Genomic DNA, 20,716 nt, shown 5'->3' on the forward strand with positions numbered 1-20,716 from the left:
GCATTTATTTGTAAAACGATGTATCTATATTGTAGGTATACAGTTTTGGCCAAGGGTGGCTCAACTTCGTCCATGAACTGTTCAAACATGGGAATATCCTTAAATTGCAGAAACTTCTGGGCTAAGGAGCCAGTGCCACGTTCATGTAAATATGCATTATCAATCACATAGGACCAAAAAGCAACTTTTACCTGATCTTTACAATTAATTGGCAAGGCAGCTGGGTTTGTCCAAAATTGAGAAAGACCTATTTTTGTGAACCAAGTGGATATATGTCTCAGCCACTTGATTGAGTGAAATGTGTCCAGTTCCCTAATTTCCAATAAGCCAGTTCTATAGTCGGTGAGTTCCGGGGTAGACCATAGTCTTACCCAATAAAGAAGTGGCCTCAACCAGCATAAAAAGTATGTACGTTTTACATTAATATCTAGATAGACAGGCACTAAAGGCGTTCTTGATGGTAATCTTAGTAGTCGCCTGAAGAACGCGTTCTCATCAATGTCAAATGTCTTGTTTGAGTAGGGCCCCCAGATCTCGGCCCCGTATAGGGCTGCAGATTGCGCTTTAGCTTTAAATACTTCTATCGCAGGAGTTATAGCTTTTGAAGTACTCCCTCCATGGATTTTTAAAATAGGGAGTGAGCTGTGTTTAAGTGTCAACCTACTTTTTTCTAGTTGTTTTTTCCAGGACATTTTGCTATCTAGCCTGATACCCAGGTAATCGAAGAATTCCACGTACTCTAATTTGGTACTTTTTAAGGCCAAGTTCTTCTTAAAGGTTTTTGGTGGATTAATGGCCATGTACTTTATTTTTTTGAATTGATTTTTAGCCCCTTTAGTTCACAGTAACTATTGAACTGGTTTATTAAGTTTTGTAGTCCTTTGGGAGTTTGTGATATTAAAATGGTGTCATCCGCAAATAACAATGCTGTGATTGCCTCATTGCATAGTTTCGGGGAATCGTGGTTGCATTGTGCCAGATAAGGGGGGATGTCATTTACAAATAAAGAAATGAGGGTGGGGGCCAGCACGCACCCTTGTCGTACCCCCCTTTTTACTGGTATAGCCTGGGTAAGTTCACCATTTCTTCCCCACCTTACTTTTGCAAAATTATCAGTGTGAAGCTTTATAAGGTTAAACAGCAATTCATCTGGGACACCCATATTCCTCAAAGTATCCCATAGTAGGGAACGTGGGACAAGATCAAACGCTGAGCGTAGATCCATAAATGCTACGTATAGGCTGCTCTTCTTTAATTGGACGTATTTCCAGCAAATACACATAAACCTATACACCTGGTCCACAGTGCTTGTCTTGATTCTGAATCCTGCTTGATATTTTGAGAGGATTTTGGATTCCTCTATCCAATCTAAAAGTCGGTTTAAAATATGCCTGGCAATTTTTTTTTTTGTAAAATGTCGATTAAACTAATCGGTCTGTAATTGGCTGGATTATAGCGATCCCCTTTTTTGTAAATGGTAACTATTTCCGCCCCCTTCCACGTTTCAGGAATCGGGGTCCCTGCCAAAATAGAGTTACACAAAAAATGTATATAAGGACACCATACTTCAATGTTATGTGTAAATAAATCCCCAGGTAGTTTGTCCGGGCCTGGTGCCTTGCCAGCCTTAATTGCCTTTATTGCACAAAGAGTCTCTTCAGCGCTAAATTGGGGGAAGCTGGTACACGGGGGTAGAACAGTTCCTAGATTATTTTCGTCTGGGGACACATCTACCAAATCATATAACTTTACAAAATGATCATAACAAATTTTCTCATCCAGAAAACAGTCCCTATTGGAGCGACCCGTTTTATTGTTTTTTGATATCAAGCTCCAGAAGGTGCTTTGGTCGTGCTTCCTAGCAGCGTTTAGGAGATCTTCCCAGATCGAATTATCCCATTCCTTTTTTGCACTAGAGAGAAGTCTTTTATATTTGTATCTACATTCTCTTACCCTCATCTGATCTTTGGACTTCACAGCATTGATTCGGTTACTTTTTGCTAGGCGACACTGTTTGTTGTACCACGGTGTCTCTAGTTCAAGTTGCCTTCTTGTGATGCCCTTATCAATACAACATATTTTGCTCAGAAGGGGGATTAATGATTCTACTAAATGGTGGTGCATGTTAAGGACTTCCTGGGAACCCAAACTCAAATTGTTGTATAAGGGGATAATATCTGAAAAGGTGTTGTAAATACCCACAAGTGTATCTTTTTTTGCTAGTATGTGTGGCCACTTTATAGCTCTTCTATTGTTGGAAACCTCGACCTCTCCCACCTCCCTGGTAGATTCTATTTCATCATCTGATGTCAAAAATGGGTGAGAAAGTAACCCCAGTTGTAGAGGGAAGTGGTCGCTTTCTGGTCTGTTCACAACTTCAAAGGCCAGCAATAAGTGCCACAAGTTGGTTGTGATCAGCATAAAATCGATCAGTGATTTAGAGGTCCCCTTGTTATACGTAAAATTTGCTGGTTTATCTGGATTAAGGCGACCATTACATGCCCTTAGATCATTAGATACAGTCAGTTCAAAAATCTGCATGGCTGCCACTGAACTTTTAACTGATTTTACACTATCTAGGAAAGGAATATCGTGAGCCCTGTCTTCATTTTCTAATAGATTTTCAAGCCCCGACACAGGCTCAAATTGGCAGTTAAAGTCCCCACCTATAATTACTTGGGAGTTTAGCTCCAGGTTACCCAAATACTAACTTAATTGTTCTACAACCATTGATTCCTTGTTTTGGGCGTTTGGTCTGTTGTAAATATTTATCAGGTAAACATCCCCCATATCCTTCGTGGTCAACTTTACCCCAAGCAGATCATTGGAAACAAAATGCAAAGGTGAAACAACAACATTCAAGGATATTCTTATCCAAATTATTAAACCCCCTGATGGTCTACCTCTTGCAGATGCAATCGCCCCACAGTTAAATGCTTTGTAACCGAGTCTATGAACCATATTGATTACCCAAGTTTCTTGTAAGAGTATGATATCATGCTCTTCCATGAAGGAACTCCACATCCTGTCACAAAGATTTCTTGACAACCCTGCAATATTCCATGGCAGAATTTTTATATCTCGCATTGATTTGCATTGTACTGAGTGTAGGAAGGTACATCCTGACTATGGTTGCCCCCAACTTTTTGCCCTGTGTTTTAGCTGGTTTTGGACATAGTCGACCTGGGACCCTGCCAATCAGGACCCCAGGCCTACTGCTCTCTCTTTAAAATGGATTCCATGTACCCTAGGTACATTTCCAATTGGTACTGGGCCACCTTGTCAGACCCCGTAACGCAGGGCATGGGTGTACCCAGGGCCGCCAGGGGCTGAAGCATGTATTATGCCACCCCTGGCTGACCTCCTAAATTTGACACAACTGGCTGCATGACAGCTGGGGCGAAGTCGTGTAATCACCCTTTGCTTTAGATATAGTAGCCCTATATCTAACCCTCCAATGGACACCCGAGTTCCTATCAGTCACTCCTATGGCAGGCCTTGACAATCCTGAAGGCAGAGTGCATGGGCTCGTGTGAACTAAGCTCTGGCCCGAGCCGAGCCCGGTTGCAGCTTGCGGAATCAAGACCCAATGGCTGTTCCATGATAACGCGTACCATATCGGTAACTTCGGTGTCGCGTTATCAAGACATGTCGAGTAAGGTGTCATACGAATCGGGATGCTGCCCTCTCACCAACTCTGGCGACGAGGTTAGCATTCCGCCCTTCTAGAGGGACACGACATGTACGTAACTGTGAACCCCGGTTAAAGTTAACGAAAGCCTCAGCTCCACAAAATGGATGCTGCCACCACAGACACGAGTCTGACCTCCTGCTGCTGGGAGTCCTTCCAGCGAGGAGCACTTGGACAAAGGGTTTCCTGTCGAGGGCGGTGTTCGCACCGTCCCAGACAGGGTTTGTGTATTCTGGGTAGGTAGGGCTTTTGCGAGAAGGTGACTGCGGAGTGGCACCCCGGTGCTCACTACGCATCTGCCGGTTAGAACCAGTTCCAGGGGCGACAGCCCTGGCCTGGGGAAAGTCCGGCAGGGGAGAGGGGTGTAACTACCCCCCTTCCTGGTCCCACCCTTAGGGCAGGACCTAGTCATGCACCCGCCCCTTTCTTTAGGATAAAGGCCGGAGCGGGGACCCTTCCAAATTAGATCATCTTTGAATCAAGAATACTTTCTACGAAAGGACTTCAAGACTCTTCTCAAGATTTCTCCCTTGTGGCTAAGGAGTAGTCACCCTGCATCAGCGGGCACCATCTAAGAACTCTGCGGTTTGCTGTAAGTCCTTCCTCAAGGAATCCGACGGCCCAGCTCGACGAGAACCGGCTTCCCTGGCACCTCTGACCTCTACCCACGTCATCAGCTCAGCTGTGATCTGTGGGTGCGACGAGACCTCGAGGGACCGGCCATCATCAGAACCTGCACGCTCTTAAAAACCAGCACGACCATCGAGATAACTCTCTGGTGAGTGCTCTGGGGTCCGAGAAGCCCCGACCCTGAGTCGCTCCAGCACCGAAGTGCAGTCTCCCAGCATCTCCACGATCTGCGTGGGGCCCTTCTGCTCGCTGCTCAGCACGTTGTCCGGTCACTAGCCGCTGGCTTGTGCCCTTCTGTGACGACATCCGAGAACCAACACTGCCGGTCTGGTTGCTCCAGACTGGCCCTTGCTTCCATCTCTTTGAGAAGCACCCCGGACCCTCCTGGTCCACTCAAGACGCCGACAGCGACATCCGTCGTGGGACAGCTCGCACCTCCACCGTGGTCGCCGACAACGCCTCCTGGTCCGTGAGACTGCAGAGCCTAGCGTCGCCCACTCACCTGGTCGAGGTGACGGCCAACTGGTGCCTTCCTGGTACCCTCTGACTACTGGCTAGTAGTACGAACTTGGTCCCCTCTGCTTTCAGGTTTTTCATCAATCTCTACGAACTATACACCACTGGTCGCCGGCCAGCAACTCCTTTTCTTCCGGCTCCTGGCTCGTCAGCGAAGACCCCGACGCCTGTAAGACTTGTGCAGCCGCAGCCCTCGTGGCTAGGTAAACTCGGCATTTCGGTGCCTGCATAGCCTCCTTACTCTAGGGTCCCGAGTCCCTCGCTTCCGACTTGCCTTAATCTTTCCGTGTCCTCGGACACTTGTCTTTAAACTGTGCACTTGAAGTATTTACTAAAAGAGATTTGGTTTGTGCTTAGTACCCTGTCCTCATAAAGAGTACAGGGCTGTTGTGATTCTTAATAAATATACTGTTTATTTTCATAACACTTGTGTGGTGTCCTTTCACTGGGTGTTCAAGGGGTACATGTGTGGTAAACAGCTGGCTTAACGCGCCCTCTCGAGTCTTTAGCCTTAGACTGCTCGTATCCACGCTACTAGGATAGCTGGTCTGTAGGTTGACTTACAACCAAACACCATAAGGGTCGTTGGAACGATACATAGCGGTCGCTAGAATAGCGAACGTTGCATATCGGGCCAACTTCTCACATTGGTGAGCAGCGGTTGGGATTTGAGCTTGCTGTTGTTTTGCCACACGTATCCTAAGAATATCTTGTTGAAAGATCGCACAAGTACTGTTAGTACATATAACTAAAGCTTAGAATACTCTGAGTTCTACTGAACCAGCTGTTGTAGCTACTCAAGGCCTAGCACACCTTGGCTACAACTCTTAGCAAGGGAAAAGTAGGTAAACACATAGTGTAGGTAGGTGCATCACTTACACCACACTAGAAGCAGTATGTCGGTCACAGGAGGAAACATCGAGTCTCCCCTGGTGCCAGTTGACCCTCCACAGGTCATCCCGTCAAGATATACTGCGCTTAACTTCCATGAGTTACGACAAGTATGTACCTCTAGGAAAATTAAGCAAGGGGCTAACCCCACCACCTCCTTTCTGATTGGTCTCCTAGAGACTTATGATGCCAGAAAGGCTGAGAAGCTTCTTAGCCCTTCTAATCCAGAAAGAGACATGCCTCCCCTCGAGGGAACCCGGGACGATCCTGACCTCATTCACCTCGCAACCGAGAACGGGGATGCGGAGGAGGATGAGGATGAGGATCTCTCTGGGGACGAGGCAGATAAGGGACAGGTAGAAGTCGGCAGACTGACACGGTCCAACTTAAGCAGACATGATAGTGGTACTGGGGGACCCCCGGCGCTACTGTCAGGTACGCTTAACATTGGGAATGGACGAGTTAGGTCTCTATCCAGAGGCTCTAACAGATCCCTTCGAACCAATGGCTCTCACAACTCTTCTCAAAGAGGGATGACGTCCCCTCAGAGGAGAGTGTACGAAGCTAAGGAAAGGGCAGCTAATCTGAGGATCGAAAGGGAAGAACTTGCCCTGGCCAAAGAAAAGCTTGCTTTTGCTAGAGAGCAACAGTTAAGTGGGGCAGTCCCCACTGGTGGCAGCAATGTACCTAGCAATAGGGAAAGGAGTTTTGATACGAAACACCTTGGTAAGATAGTGCCCCCCTTTAAACAAGGGGACGACATCCACAAATGGATTACTGCTTTGGAGAGGGCCTGCACTGTGCAAGGCGTTCCCCAGAGTCAGTGGGCGGCTATCTTGTGGCTCTCCTTTGAAGGTAAAGGAAGAGACAAGCTCCTCACCACAAGGGTAGAGGACGCTAACAATTACCAAGTCTTGAAGAACACACTCGTTGAAGGGTTCGGCCTAACCACTGAGCAGTACAGGGTGCTGTTCAGGGATACCCAGAAAACGCAGTCTCAAGATTGGTCTGACTTTGTCGATTGTGCCACTAAGGCTTTTGAAGGCTGGTTGCTGGGCAGTAAGGTTACTGATTTTAAAGGATTGTATAATCTAATTATAAGGGAGCAAATCTTAAATAATTGTCAGAACCAGTTATTACACCAGCACCTGGTAGACTCTGATCTGACCTCTCCACAGGAATTGGGTAAGAGGGCAGACAAATGGGTCAGAACCAGGGTTAGGCCTAAAAACCAGGGTGGTGACCAGAAAAAGGAATCGACCAAGCCTCAAGAGAAGGGTGGGGATAAATCCACAGAGAAGACTTCCCAAGGGCCCCAAAACTCCAACAAGGGTGGTGGGTCCCAGAACACTCCTTCAGAACAGAAGAAGCCTTATTGCCATACCTGTAAACAGGTGGGCCATTACAAAAGTGATGTCAAGTGCCCTAAAAATAGCAATAAGGAAAACATACCCCCAAGTAACACTCCCAGACCTCCTGTTACCACTAGTGGTAATCCCCCAGGTGGTGGGAGTGCCCCCAAGAATGTGGTGGGCATTACTTTGGGCAATCAGGAGGACTATGGCTTAGCCAGGTTCCCTGACCACACTCTTGTCTGTGAGACTGGCATGGGGTTTGCCAACTTCACTACTGGACCCCACATTTTGGGCAAGTATAGACAAGAAGTTTTAGTGAATGGTCAGAAAGTTGAGGCATTCAGAGACACAGGGGCCAGCCTCACCATGGTGAGTGACCATCTGGTCCCCTCTGCTCAACTGACCCCTGGTTTTACTTATCAGGTGACAGACATTCATGGAATGAAGAGAAGGCATCCCATGGCAGTAGTCAAGCTCAGCTGGGGTAATGTCACAGGGCCCATGAGAGTGGCAGTGACAGATAACCTACCTGTAGATTGCTTACTGGGGAATGACCTGGAACTCTCAGCATGGGCTGAGGTGGAGCAAGAAACTCATTCCAGAATGATAGGCCTATCCAGACAGGTTAGTGGGGCAGTAATAGCTACAGCCCCAGTCCAAGCACCATTCCTCCCTGAAAAGGTTGGAAGGGCAGTGGTAGCCACTGCCCAGGCTCAGACAGACTTTCCAGAGCAGGATAGGAGAGCTGTGACAGTCACAGCCCAAACACAGACTGAGTGCCCTCCTGAAAAGGTTGGCAAGGTTGAAATGGTCTCAGCCTCTACTCAGACAGATAGTGAGGTTGTGAAGCCTGAAACAATGGATCACTCCACTCAAACGGAGAGCATTGAGGAGGAAGAAGAGTCTTCCCCCTCCCAGACACTAGGTGAGAGCCAGCCTCCTCAGGGAACTGACTCTACCCCTGTTGAAGGAACTGCCCCAGAGGTAGTCAGGCCTAGCCTGGCAGAGCCCCTGATGGCAGTGGACCCTTCCCAGGTGGGACCCAGTCTGGAGCAGGTAAACTGCACCTCTCTACCCTGCCTCAGTCAGCCCAGGGCTGAAGAGATCAGGGAGGCCAGTGGTGGACCCAAAAGGGCCCCCTGTCCAAAAGAACCCCTTAATCAGCAGATTAGGATCACTGAAGCCGGTAAACCTAGCCAAGTGAAAATAGAACAGACTCCTGAGGGATCCCCCTTAAAAATAGTTAGGGAACTCCCACAGCTGGACACTGTTGGGCACAGCCAAACATGGGGCCTAAAAACCCCAGACCTGACCTGTCCCTCCAGTAAGCCAAACAGAGGGACTCAGCCTCCAGCGTTAGGTAGCCAGAGGCTGACCCTGAGAGCTCAGTGCATCTCAGCTAAAGAAAGGAAGGCACACATGATGAATGGTGATTGGAGGAAGTTGAGCCCAAAGGTAGAGGAGCCTCACTTTAGTACTCCATCCCAGCATCAGCCTTCTTCTTTCCCAAGACACACCAGAGACAGAGATTCCCTATGGTGGAGACCCTCAGATACCCTTAGGGTGAGGGGTTGCCTAGTGGACCATGACACAGGGGGAAACCAAGCCAGAGCTGGTCCTTCCTTATATGGCCACTTAGGTAATAGAGGCTTACCTGGACAAGGATAGCCTTATCTCCTTTCGTTTGGGGGGGGGTTGTGTAGGAAGGTACATCCTGACTATGGTTGCCCCCAACTTTTTGCCCTGTGTTTTAGCTGGTTTTGGACATAGTCGACCTGGGACCCTGCCAATCAGGACCCCAGGCCTACTGCTCTCTCTTTAAAATGGATTCCATGTACCCTAGGTACATTTCCAATTGGTACTGGGCCACCTTGTCAGACCCCGTAACGCAGGGCATGGGTGTACCCAGGGCCGCCAGGGGCTGAAGCATGTATTATGCCACCCCTGGCTGACCTCCTAAATTTGACACAACTGGCTGCATGACAGCTGGGGCGAAGTCGTGTAATCACCCTTTGCTTTAGATATAGTAGCCCTATATCTAACCCTCCAATGGACACCCGAGTTCCTATCAGTCACTCCTATGGCAGGCCTTGACAATCCTGAAGGCAGAGTGCATGGGCTCGTGTGAACTAAGCTCTGGCCCGAGCCGAGCCCGGTTGCAGCTTGCGGAATCAAGACCCAATGGCTGTTCCATGATAACGCGTACCATATCGGTAACTTCGGTGTCGCGTTATCAAGACATGTCGAGTAAGGTGTCATACGAATCGGGATGCTGCCCTCTCACCAACTCTGGCGACGAGGTTAGCATTCCGCCCTTCTAGAGGGACACGACATGTACGTAACTGTGAACCCCGGTTAAAGTTAACGAAAGCCTCAGCTCCACAAAATGGATGCTGCCACCACAGACACGAGTCTGACCTCCTGCTGCTGGGAGTCCTTCCAGCGAGGAGCACTTGGACAAAGGGTTTCCTGTCGAGGGCGGTGTTCGCACCGTCCCAGACAGGGTTTGTGTATTCTGGGTAGGTAGGGCTTTTGCGAGAAGGTGACTGCGGAGTGGCACCCCGGTGCTCACTACGCATCTGCCGGTTAGAACCAGTTCCAGGGGCGACAGCCCTGGCCTGGGGAAAGTCCGGCAGGGGAGAGGGGTGTAACTACCCCCCTTCCTGGTCCCACCCTTAGGGCAGGACCTAGTCATGCACCCGCCCCTTTCTTTAGGATAAAGGCCGGAGCGGGGACCCTTCCAAATTAGATCATCTTTGAATCAAGAATACTTTCTACGAAAGGACTTCAAGACTCTTCTCAAGATTTCTCCCTTGTGGCTAAGGAGTAGTCACCCTGCATCAGCGGGCACCATCTAAGAACTCTGCGGTTTGCTGTAAGTCCTTCCTCAAGGAATCCGACGGCCCAGCTCGACGAGAACCGGCTTCCCTGGCACCTCTGACCTCTACCCACGTCATCAGCTCAGCTGTGATCTGTGGGTGCGACGAGACCTCGAGGGACCGGCCATCATCAGAACCTGCACGCTCTTAAAAACCAGCACGACCATCGAGATAACTCTCTGGTGAGTGCTCTGGGGTCCGAGAAGCCCCGACCCTGAGTCGCTCCAGCACCGAAGTGCAGTCTCCCAGCATCTCCACGATCTGCGTGGGGCCCTTCTGCTCGCTGCTCAGCACGTTGTCCGGTCACTAGCCGCTGGCTTGTGCCCTTCTGTGACGACATCCGAGAACCAACACTGCCGGTCTGGTTGCTCCAGACTGGCCCTTGCTTCCATCTCTTTGAGAAGCACCCCGGACCCTCCTGGTCCACTCAAGACGCCGACAGCGACATCCGTCGTGGGACAGCTCGCACCTCCACCGTGGTCGCCGACAACGCCTCCTGGTCCGTGAGACTGCAGAGCCTAGCGTCGCCCACTCACCTGGTCGAGGTGACGGCCAACTGGTGCCTTCCTGGTACCCTCTGACTACTGGCTAGTAGTACGAACTTGGTCCCCTCTGCTTTCAGGTTTTTCATCAATCTCTACGAACTATACACCACTGGTCGCCGGCCAGCAACTCCTTTTCTTCCGGCTCCTGGCTCGTCAGCGAAGACCCCGACGCCTGTAAGACTTGTGCAGCCGCAGCCCTCGTGGCTAGGTAAACTCGGCATTTCGGTGCCTGCATAGCCTCCTTACTCTAGGGTCCCGAGTCCCTCGCTTCCGACTTGCCTTAATCTTTCCGTGTCCTCGGACACTTGTCTTTAAACTGTGCACTTGAAGTATTTACTAAAAGAGATTTGGTTTGTGCTTAGTACCCTGTCCTCATAAAGAGTACAGGGCTGTTGTGATTCTTAATAAATATACTGTTTATTTTCATAACACTTGTGTGGTGTCCTTTCACTGGGTGTTCAAGGGGTACATGTGTGGTAAACAGCTGGCTTAACGCGCCCTCTCGAGTCTTTAGCCTTAGACTGCTCGTATCCACGCTACTAGGATAGCTGGTCTGTAGGTTGACTTACAACCAAACACCATAAGGGTCGTTGGAACGATACATAGCGGTCGCTAGAATAGCGAACGTTGCATATCGGGCCAACTTCTCACACTGAGCTACTGGGGTATTCGTTGTGCATATTTGATGTTTCCCCCTCGTTAGAGCCATTCAGAAGCCCACTACTGGACACTAATTCTTGAAGCTCCGTACGTGCCATTAGCGACATATTTTGGTCCTGTGCGATACAAATATCCACTGGTGCCCTCACTTGGTAATCTCTAGAAATCCTAGCAGTCAATGTTCCAGCCCGTGTAATTTTGACTGGTTCAGTTGCAGGGGGCGTTACCCAGGTACTTGTGCTTGGTCTTACACATGAGTCCTTTAGGTGGTCACTGGGTATAGGGGAAAAGTTTCCCCAACATTCACACTCTCCTACTTGTCATCGACCCCACCATGACCAGTTTGTGTCCACGCCCATATTCTGTAATTTCTGTGCATACATTCCACCACCAGGTGTTGGGGGATCGAAGAACGAGTACCTATTACTCATCATGCCTACCCAAGGTGGATCTCTATTAGCTGGTGTTAGTTGCTTTGGGTAAAAGTAACTAAGGTCACAAGTTCCGATTCCTAGATGTCCTCTCCGTTGATTTTGGCCGTACACAAGGTGTGCTACTGAAGGATCTTTAAAATTCACCAAGATGCAGTCCCCTATTATGTCCTTTGGCCTGGTACCCAACCACTGACTCTTCGGACGTGGATAACCTGGCAGTTAATGGTGTATGGCAGAGGTCTGTTTTCTCTCAACCAGTATAAGGTCTTGTTTTTAAGTTCGTCGTAGGACTCCCTTTTGTTAGGTTTCGGAGGAGGCACGCCAGTGAGCACTACCACATAGGGTTGGCACCCAGGTGGGAGGTCAGCATTTGGAGCTTGTTTGGACGCTAGTTTGTCTGAATTGCAATCAGCTACTAGGTCGTTAGTATTAAGGTCACTGTTTGTAGTGCAAGCTGAGGTTCCTGCCCCTTCGACAGTTCTTGGTGGCGCCAAAGTTTGAGAAGTGGTAGTTACAGTATCCTGTTTCCCTTTACGTGGCGCAGGTTTTGGGGGGACAGCCGATTGTATTCCTCCATTATTTGGCTGCACCTTAGAGGGGTCTGCTTGCGATCCCCCTGGTGCGACATTGTCCTTTTTCCGGTCTATCACCTTATCTTTTCTTGGTGGTCGAGTTTGTTGCGGTGGTTTGGGAATAGTTGGGCTAGATTCTCCCCTTGTGGTATCAGTTCCAATCTTAGAGTGTAGTTTAACCAATGATTTTAATGCAAAAAAGTTATCCAGTGAGGTTTGTTCAAATTTGTCCAAACGCTCCGAAAGATCCCTTCAGTCTTTCAATTACAGATAGAATCAGGGTTGTCATTAGCTGTTGGATCTGTTCCATCAGAGAATTAACTACTGGAGGGTCCTCTGGGCAATTGTCCAGTTCGATGTCCGGTGCGGGACCGGCAGAAGCATTTGCAAGGTCACCCTCTTGCTGCTCGCTTACTTCTGCCCCTCTATGCATGGTCTCAGACCCTGTGGATTTGCAGTAGACGCCCCCGTTCATTTGATTCCTTCGTATTCTTTTGAGGGCCTTCAGTCTATAGCCCTTACGCGGGGTAACTAGTCTCTTCCTTTTTAGTGCTACACGACTTGCTTTTATCGGGAGGATAGTGGGTCTTGTCCTGCGGGGTCTTCATGTATCAATATTACGGGCAGAGTCAGTGGGTCTGCTACTGTTGTAACTGAGTGGTTTAATGTGGCAACATTGCTTAGAGTTTTGTTTGTTGTCACTGGATCAGGGATAATATCAAGGAGACCATTATCTGCCCTCGGGTCAACAGTGCAAGGCTGCATGCAGCTTGGTATTGTGGAGATTAGGGGTTCTGCTGGAATAGTGTTAGTAGGGGATATAGCCTGTACCAATGTTCCCAGGGAAGAGCGCTTATGCGCAAGATATTCCCGCGATAGTCTTCGCTCTGCTAGGATTATTTCCTTCTCCACAACAGAAACGGCGCGAGTTATGAAATTGTCCATAGTGCCTATCGTGGAGTTTCCCCCTCGCCTTGAACATCTGCCTGAACGAGTAGCCATTGGGGTGTAGGCAGACATATGGAAGATACTGCAAAATAGTCAAGTGCTGTATAGTCCAACAAAAATCACAATTTTACCTGAGTTCTTAGGGGGGTGGCCCGTCCCGGCCCCTGCTGGCCCCGGACGGCCGCCCTTTGCCCGGGCTTCGCTCGGCATCCCGCTTGCATCCCGCAAGACGGGCCCTTACCGGATTTTGAAGGAGGAGAGCGGTTGTGGGCGGGGCACGCAGGGTGGCGCTGACAGGATGTTGCTTGGTCACGCAGGGACTCCTGGAAAAGTGAGTCCCTGCCGCTCTCCTCCCCTGCAGCCTCTCTGCACCACAGGTGTACTGTACTCACGGCAGGCGCGGCAGACAGGCATCAAACAGCGTTGGTGGGTCCTCCCACGAAGCGGCTCCCGCGAAGCGGGAGCGGCGAGGAGCTGGAGTTAAGAAAGGGTCAAACGGGTCAAAGCAGCAGAGTGTCCCCGTGGCAGCAAGGAGTTCCTCAGAGGGTCACGCAGTTCCAATGTCCCGGGCTCCTTTTCTCTCCTTCGCCGGTTGTGGGCGGGGCACGCAGGGGGGCGCTGACCGGATGTTGCTTGGTCGCGCAGGGACTCCTGGAACAGTGAGTCCCTGCCGCGCTCCTCCCCTGCAGCCTCTCTGCACCACAGGTGAACTGTACTCACGGCAGGCGCGGCAGACGGGCAGCAAACAGCGTTGGTGGGCCCTCCCACGAAGCGGCTCCCGCGAAGCGGCTCCCGCGAAGCGGGAGCGGCGAGGAGCTGGAGTTAAGGCAAGGTCAAACGGGTCAAAGCAGCAGAGTGTCCCCGGGGCAGCAAGGAGTTCCTCAGAGGGTCACCTCTTTCAATATGCCCAGGTTGGATGTCCTGCACATCTAACCTGGGCTTCTATTGGAATTCTGAAACGCATATCAGCAAGCCCATTATCGCCGATGCTAAAACTGCGATAATTTTAACGAGGTTCTTGCTAACATGCCCCTTAATCTCCCCGTGCCTGAATGTGTCCTTGTGTATTGTAAATGGTGCTCATGTAAAGCGATCCAATCCCTTCAGGTCGAGTTCGTGCTATAAAAATCTGCATTAAAATAAAAAATAAAATAAACAACCAGACACATTTTCAGGCACGAGGAAGAGTGATTTTCTCAGAATCCCCTGCGTTGGGCGGAAGCCGTGATCCGAGCCGGGTCACCGGCTCCAAAATGGGCAGCTTTTGCTGCTGTTCTGCGGGTGAAGCCCCATTCAGTGACCCGAAAACACAGCTGTGGGAAGGGGGTGGACTGATCCGGCGGTGACTGGGCCGGTCAGACCCTCAGACCTCCTGCGGGAGCTCGAGCTGCGAGAGAGGCGGAGGAGGGGCGACTTAACAACCAGAGCTGCGACCTGGAGCAAGGGTTCGAGTCCCGGCTGCGGCTCAACAGCAAATCACGAAAAGACCCAGCGGGGAATTAAATATTGGTTTAAAACTGCCCCTGTGTAGTGGAGGCAGACTAATGCTTGTGTAAAGCATTGTAATACTTAGAAAAGGAAAAATTGCGCAATGAGACCAACAACAAAAGTAAACCCTGATACACTCTCGAGGGTCACGTGTGACTGAGAAGTGTTGTCACGTGGGCTCCAGGAGGATTTATTTGCATACCCACAATCCTCTTTCATTTATAATCCTTCTCATATAGTTGAAGTAATTTCCCCACTTATTTTGATCAGAACGTTAATGAAAAAGTATTCGCTAGAACATGTTTCTAGTTGCAATTTAGTCCCGGCTGCGGCTCAACAGCAAATCACGAAAAGACCCCGGGTAATTAAATAATTTTTTTGAAACTGTCATGTGTAGTGGAGGCAGACTAATGCTGGTGTAAAGCGTTGTAATATCTAGAAAAACACAATTGCGCAACGACAGCAACAAAAGTAAACCCTTATACACTCCCGAGGGTCGCGTGTGTTGTCACGTGTGTTCCAGTAGGGTTCATTTGCATACCCACAATCCTCTTTCACTTGTAAGCCTTCTTATATAGTTGAAGTAATTCTCCTACTTAATTTCATCAGAAGATGAATAAAAAAGTATTCTCTAGAACATGTTTCAAGTTGTAATTTAGTTTTGTTCCCCACACTCAGAGTCCTAGGCGTTGTGTTCAGTGCGGTGTCTGCTTCAGTCGACTCCTGGTCATACTCTGGTTTCTCTTCAAACCGAATAAATCATTCGCCAAACTTTCTGGGGGCTTATTGCAAAGGAATTTTGGATTTTGTTGAAAGAATGCTTGGAAAAAAATGTTTTACCCCCCTCCTTTCCACAGGGCATCATAAAACTGCTGGAGAAAAAGGGGGACAAGCTGGACATCAACAATTGGAGGCCAATCACCCTCTTGAATGTGGACAGTAAGATCCCAAGTAAAGTCCTGGCAGGAAGATGCAGAAAGGTGCTGGCCTCCATCGTGCACCCAGACCAAACATGTGCGGTCCCAGGAAGGAAAATCTGGGACAGCTTGACCATTATTAGAGACACCTTGTGGTTAGCGAAAGACAGGGGGAATCCACTAGCTATCTTGGCCCTTGATTTCCAGAAAGCCTTTGACTCCCTAAGTCATGAATACCTTTTCAAAGTGCTCAGGAAAATGGGATTCCCAGAAGGTTTCATCAAAACTATTGGCTTAATATACACTGGATGTGAAAGCCAGGTCCTTATAAATGGTACACTATCTGAGGGGTTCCACATTGAATCGGGGGTCAGACAAGGATGCCCCTTATCACCGGCACTCTTTGTATGTGCAATAGAACCTCTCCTATGTGCCATCAGGAAGGACAAGTGCATAACTGGCCCTCTGGTACCGGGCAGCCAAGGCAAACAGGTCAAATGTGTAGCATACATGGACGATGTCACCATTGCTTGCACTGATACTAGATCCATGAAAAGAACTTTCCTTATAACCCAACTCTTTTTCCTAGCAGCTGGGCTACAGGTGAATGTGGAGAAAACACACTGCATGACGGTGGGACAATGGGACAAACTGTTTCAGCTCCCAGTGAAACCTTCCAAAGACCCAGTAAAGATACTGGGGATTCTTTTTTCACAGGACATGGCGGGAGAAATAAACTGGGAGAAGATCCAGACCAAGCTCAAGCAGAAAATGGCGCTCTGGACGACAAGAAAACTTTCCCTGGAAGGGAAAGTCTTGGTGCTGAAAGCAATATGTCTACCAATCCTGATGTTTATTGCCATGATTTTCCCTCCATCATACAGGTGGACAAAAGTGACACAAAGACTTTTTGCAAACTTCTTTTGGGGGTCAAAAATTGAAAAACTAAAAAGAGACACAGTTTTTAAACTACCCACAAAAGGAGGGAAAGACCTGCCAAACCTCCATGACTTCCTGATGTCACATTTTGTTAAAAACATACTGGGGAATGCAAAGAAAGACTCACATGTGGCTGCCTACACTCTGTTTGCTACAAGCTTCATCTTATCAAGAGAGGGCATATGTAATCTGGACAATACAAGGCCTTTTTTACTAGAACCACCCCCTGCGTACAAAGGCATCAAACCTTTCTTCAAGAAGCTGAAAGAGAGACAAATTCAAGCGAAGGACATCACACCCCAGATGGCCTTAAGCAAAGAACTGAAAGAAACAGACTCAGTGACAATGGTAAACAACTTATCAGAGAAGCAATCAGGGAAGGTTTGGGAGATGGTGAACCACAAAGACTTGACAAACTCCCAGAAAGACTTGGCATGGATGATGGTATCCAAATGCCTACCCGTGAAACAATTCCAACATGCAAGGAAACTGGCAAAAACAGCAAGATGCCCAACACCAGGCTGTGCAGCAGATGAATCCCTGATGCACTTCATTTGGAACTGCGGCGGAGCACAAAGCATGTGGAAGGCAATGGGACAGCTCATTAAAGAATTAACAGGACAGGCATCCCTGTCCTATGAACTGGTTCTATATGGGTTGGGCATGAATTGCAATGCACATAAAGAAAGGACACTATGGAGAATAATAAACTGCGTGAAAGAGGCGATGTGGGAAAACAGGAACCTTTCCTTGTACAAACACCAAGCAATCACGGAAAAAGAATGCCAAAAACTTGTTTTCACTAAAAGGTTCTCTTACATGTGCATAGACACCCATAGATTTGGACAAGAGTGGGCAAAGGAAACCTGGAAAATCAGGAGTTGGTCTGGATGGGTAAAATGAGAAATCTTGATGGAAAACCACCAAAGATAGCCTGATGCGCTTCTTTGAGAATGGTTAAATGTACAGCACCCAAATATAAGGGACTGCTTAAAATGTAAACCTGACAAATATTTTAAATAAAGTATATTTTTACAAAAAAAAAAAAATTTTACTAAAGATTTCCGTGGAGAGGAACATTAAAGAGTTTCACTCAATTTTTGAAAGTTCTATCTCTGATAGAGCTGGCCTCATCTGTTAAAGAAAGAGAAAAAGAACAAAAAAATGCTGGAGAGGTAGAATGTACTATCTTCTTATGTTTCGGTGGAAGTTCAGTGCAGGGGAGGGTAAGATTCCTCAGATCCTCTGCTTGAGCTGAGCGAGAGGCGGAGGAACGGGCTATTTAACAGCCAGGGCTGCGACCTTGGAGCAAGGGGTTCGAGTCCCTGCTGCGGTACAACAGCCTGTTACTCGCAGAAAATCACATAAAGACTCCGCGGGTAAATAATATGTTTAAAAAGTTGCCCGTGTGTGATGGATGTAACGTAATGCTCGTGTAAAGCGTTCTATTATCTCTAGAGCACAATTTGCGCAGTGAGAGCAACTAAAGTAAACCTGTTACACTCTCGATGGTCACGTATGACTAAGAAGTCTTGTCACGTGTGGTTCCTGTAGGACTCATTTGCATACCCACAATCCCCTGTCACTGTTATCTCTCTTATGCTCTTGAATTGATTTTACCACTTAATCAGATCACATTCTCAATCAAAAATTATTCACTGAGACATGTTTCAAGTACTCATTTAGTTTTGTGTCCCCACACTGAGAGTCCAAGGAGTTGTGTTCCCTCCGGTCTCTGCTTCAGTCATAATAGATCATACTCTGGTTTCTCTTCAAACCGAATAAATCTTTCGCCTTTTACTAAAGATTTCCGTGGAGAGGAACATTAAAGAGTTTCACTCAATTTTTGAAAGATTTATCTCTGATAGAGCTCCCCAATGCAGATAAAAATAAGAATTACTTTCGAATTTATAATAAGCAGATGATCTATATTGAACTATATGAGCCTGACGATCAAAAGCTGGCTTTGAGTGACATGAAGATGAGGCAAACACATCAATATCAGAAATTACACTAGTTTGAGCAGCACGAACCTGTAAGGGGCATATTGTCAAACTCCAGGGCGATAAAATGTTTAGCGGGGAATATATGGCCCACAGAGTCGTATCAGCATAATCCACCCCAATGTTAGGGATAGGTAAATCTGCATTGTGCGATTATTGCTGGAAATACAACGATAATCGCACAAGGTTTAGCGTAAGCTTGCTGATAGGGCGAGGCATACTTAGACATGATATCCACCTTACATAGGGTATCATGGCTAAGTCAGTCTTGAAGCAGGCGTAAGGAAAGTAGCGATAACAGAGGTTATCGCTACTTTGCTTGTCGCTCTGCAGGTTAGCGTGCCCATTGATAATTGGAGAAATGTCGCTTAGCGACATTTGTCCAGTTAGGTCAGGGGAGGAACACCCACTTTGCATCTCATTAGAGATGCAAAGATGGGTGTTGGGGGAAAGGGCGATAATGCAAGGATTCACGCGATACCATGACCTTGCTGATTAGGCGATAACATTTTCGCCGCTTTCCGACCGAAAATGGACTCTAAAGCGGCGATAATTTTATCTCCGGGTCTTGATGATATGCCCCTTAATTTCTTATTTGCACAGTCTATCATAGCTGCCAAGTTTGCATATGCTAATATGTAACATTTCAATGGTTTCAATGTATTTCTGAGTATCATTTATCTGCGAAATGTGTGACTCGTTCTCACCATTATAACTATGGAATGAAGTGTATTGAAAGAGCTAAATATCAGAATGTACAATATTTTGAAGAATGAGAAGCTCTATAAGATATCTTGAAACTAATGGAAAACTCCTGAAATGAAAGCTCTCTAACCTACAATCTCTTTCTAAAATGACCATACTGTAAAACAATTGTGGCAAAGCCCTTCACAGCAATGAAGACACACTGAAGGAAGTTTGCAGGGGGCTGTGAGGCACTTGCTTAGCCTGACAAGGCATCAATTGTAGATCAGCACTGTGCAGCAGGCACAACTTTTAGAGGCTAGTGTGTCTAGAAATATACTGAGATTACAAAGAGCATGCCGCGGGCTCTCAGTACAATATGGCTACACAATGGAATGGTGGCGTAGTAGGCTAATGTAGGCCGAAGAGCTGCAGACAGTCCAGCCCTGAGCTGTCAGAGTTTACTTGTTCCTGACGGCCAGACTGGAAAAGAAACCCCCCCACTCCAGGGCAGGACTGGGACAGAAAATAAACCCTGCCGTAGACTAAAAGTACCCCCCATTTAGCAAATCAGATAATTAAAATTGGCCCACATTTCAAAATGAGAGCAGTTTTGAACTTGTGAAGACTACTCTATAGTTTTTTGCAATGGATAGAAAAGACTGCATGCATCTAAGCTTGCTGCAGTTAATCTCTGTTATATTATCAGGGATATCAACAGTAATACCTGGTGCACTAGTCCAGAAACAGCCAAAAGTAATCAGCCTACACACTGACTGGTGACATGAACTTTCCTTCGGGGCCTGGCAGATGGCGTCTAAAGGAAAAAGAAAGCTGCTGCACGCTTACTCCGCTGATTGAGAAGATTAAGTAGGCATAGCTCTTACTAATAAATGAAACATACTAAATCATTTATTAGTAAGAGCTATGCCTACTTAAGTAGCCACAAGCAAGGAAACTGTGAAAACATGGCGGAAAAATGGACTAACCGACTAGGTGTGAACATCAATCCTAGCCAGATTGCAGGCTCGCTCAGACAAATAAACCTAGTGGTCCAATCCTCAAGCTTAAGGCTTCAATTATATAGAACGGTGACTCAAATCTACTATATACCTCAAAGAATTGCTAGTTGGACCCCGGGAAATCGTCTCAGCGAGCGAACTAAATGTCCCAAATGCAATCTAGAAGCCGCCGGTATAGAACACATGCTCTATCAATGTCCGGAACTTACAGCATTTTGGAAAGGATTAACCGCGGCTTTAAACAGTAGACAAATTATATTTCCAACACTTTCGGCACATTTAGTATTGCTAGATATACAAGATACTAATAACAAGTATAAAGACTTGATTTCTATTGCTATTGCTTGTGCTAGGTTGGTTATTGCACAGACTTGGATCTCTAAGGAACCACCCATTATTATGGAGTGGTGGAACCTTATTAATGAAATACATACGATGGAACTTTCGTTGGCCAAGCTAAGGGGTACTAAGGCATTGAAAGCGAGGCAAAAGATTTGGGGTACTTTCATCTGATCTATATAAAAAAAAAAAAAAAAGGAAAA

General features: G+C 47.6%; 1 non-coding gene across 1 annotated transcript; it reads left to right on the top strand.

Moving 5' to 3' along the window:
• Positions 1-18,221: 18,221 nt before the first annotated feature.
• Positions 18,222-18,337, top strand: LOC147746951 (U5 spliceosomal RNA). Its single transcript, XR_015300443.1, has one exon. It is a non-coding gene; the product is annotated as a U5 spliceosomal RNA (small nuclear RNA).
• The last annotated feature ends 2,379 nt before the right edge of the window (positions 18,338-20,716 follow it).

Source organism: Lissotriton vulgaris, chromosome 1_1 (genome assembly GCF_964263255.1).
Source record: "Lissotriton vulgaris chromosome 1_1, aLisVul1.2, whole genome shotgun sequence".
Classification (NCBI taxonomy): domain Eukaryota; kingdom Metazoa; phylum Chordata; class Amphibia; order Caudata; family Salamandridae; genus Lissotriton; species Lissotriton vulgaris.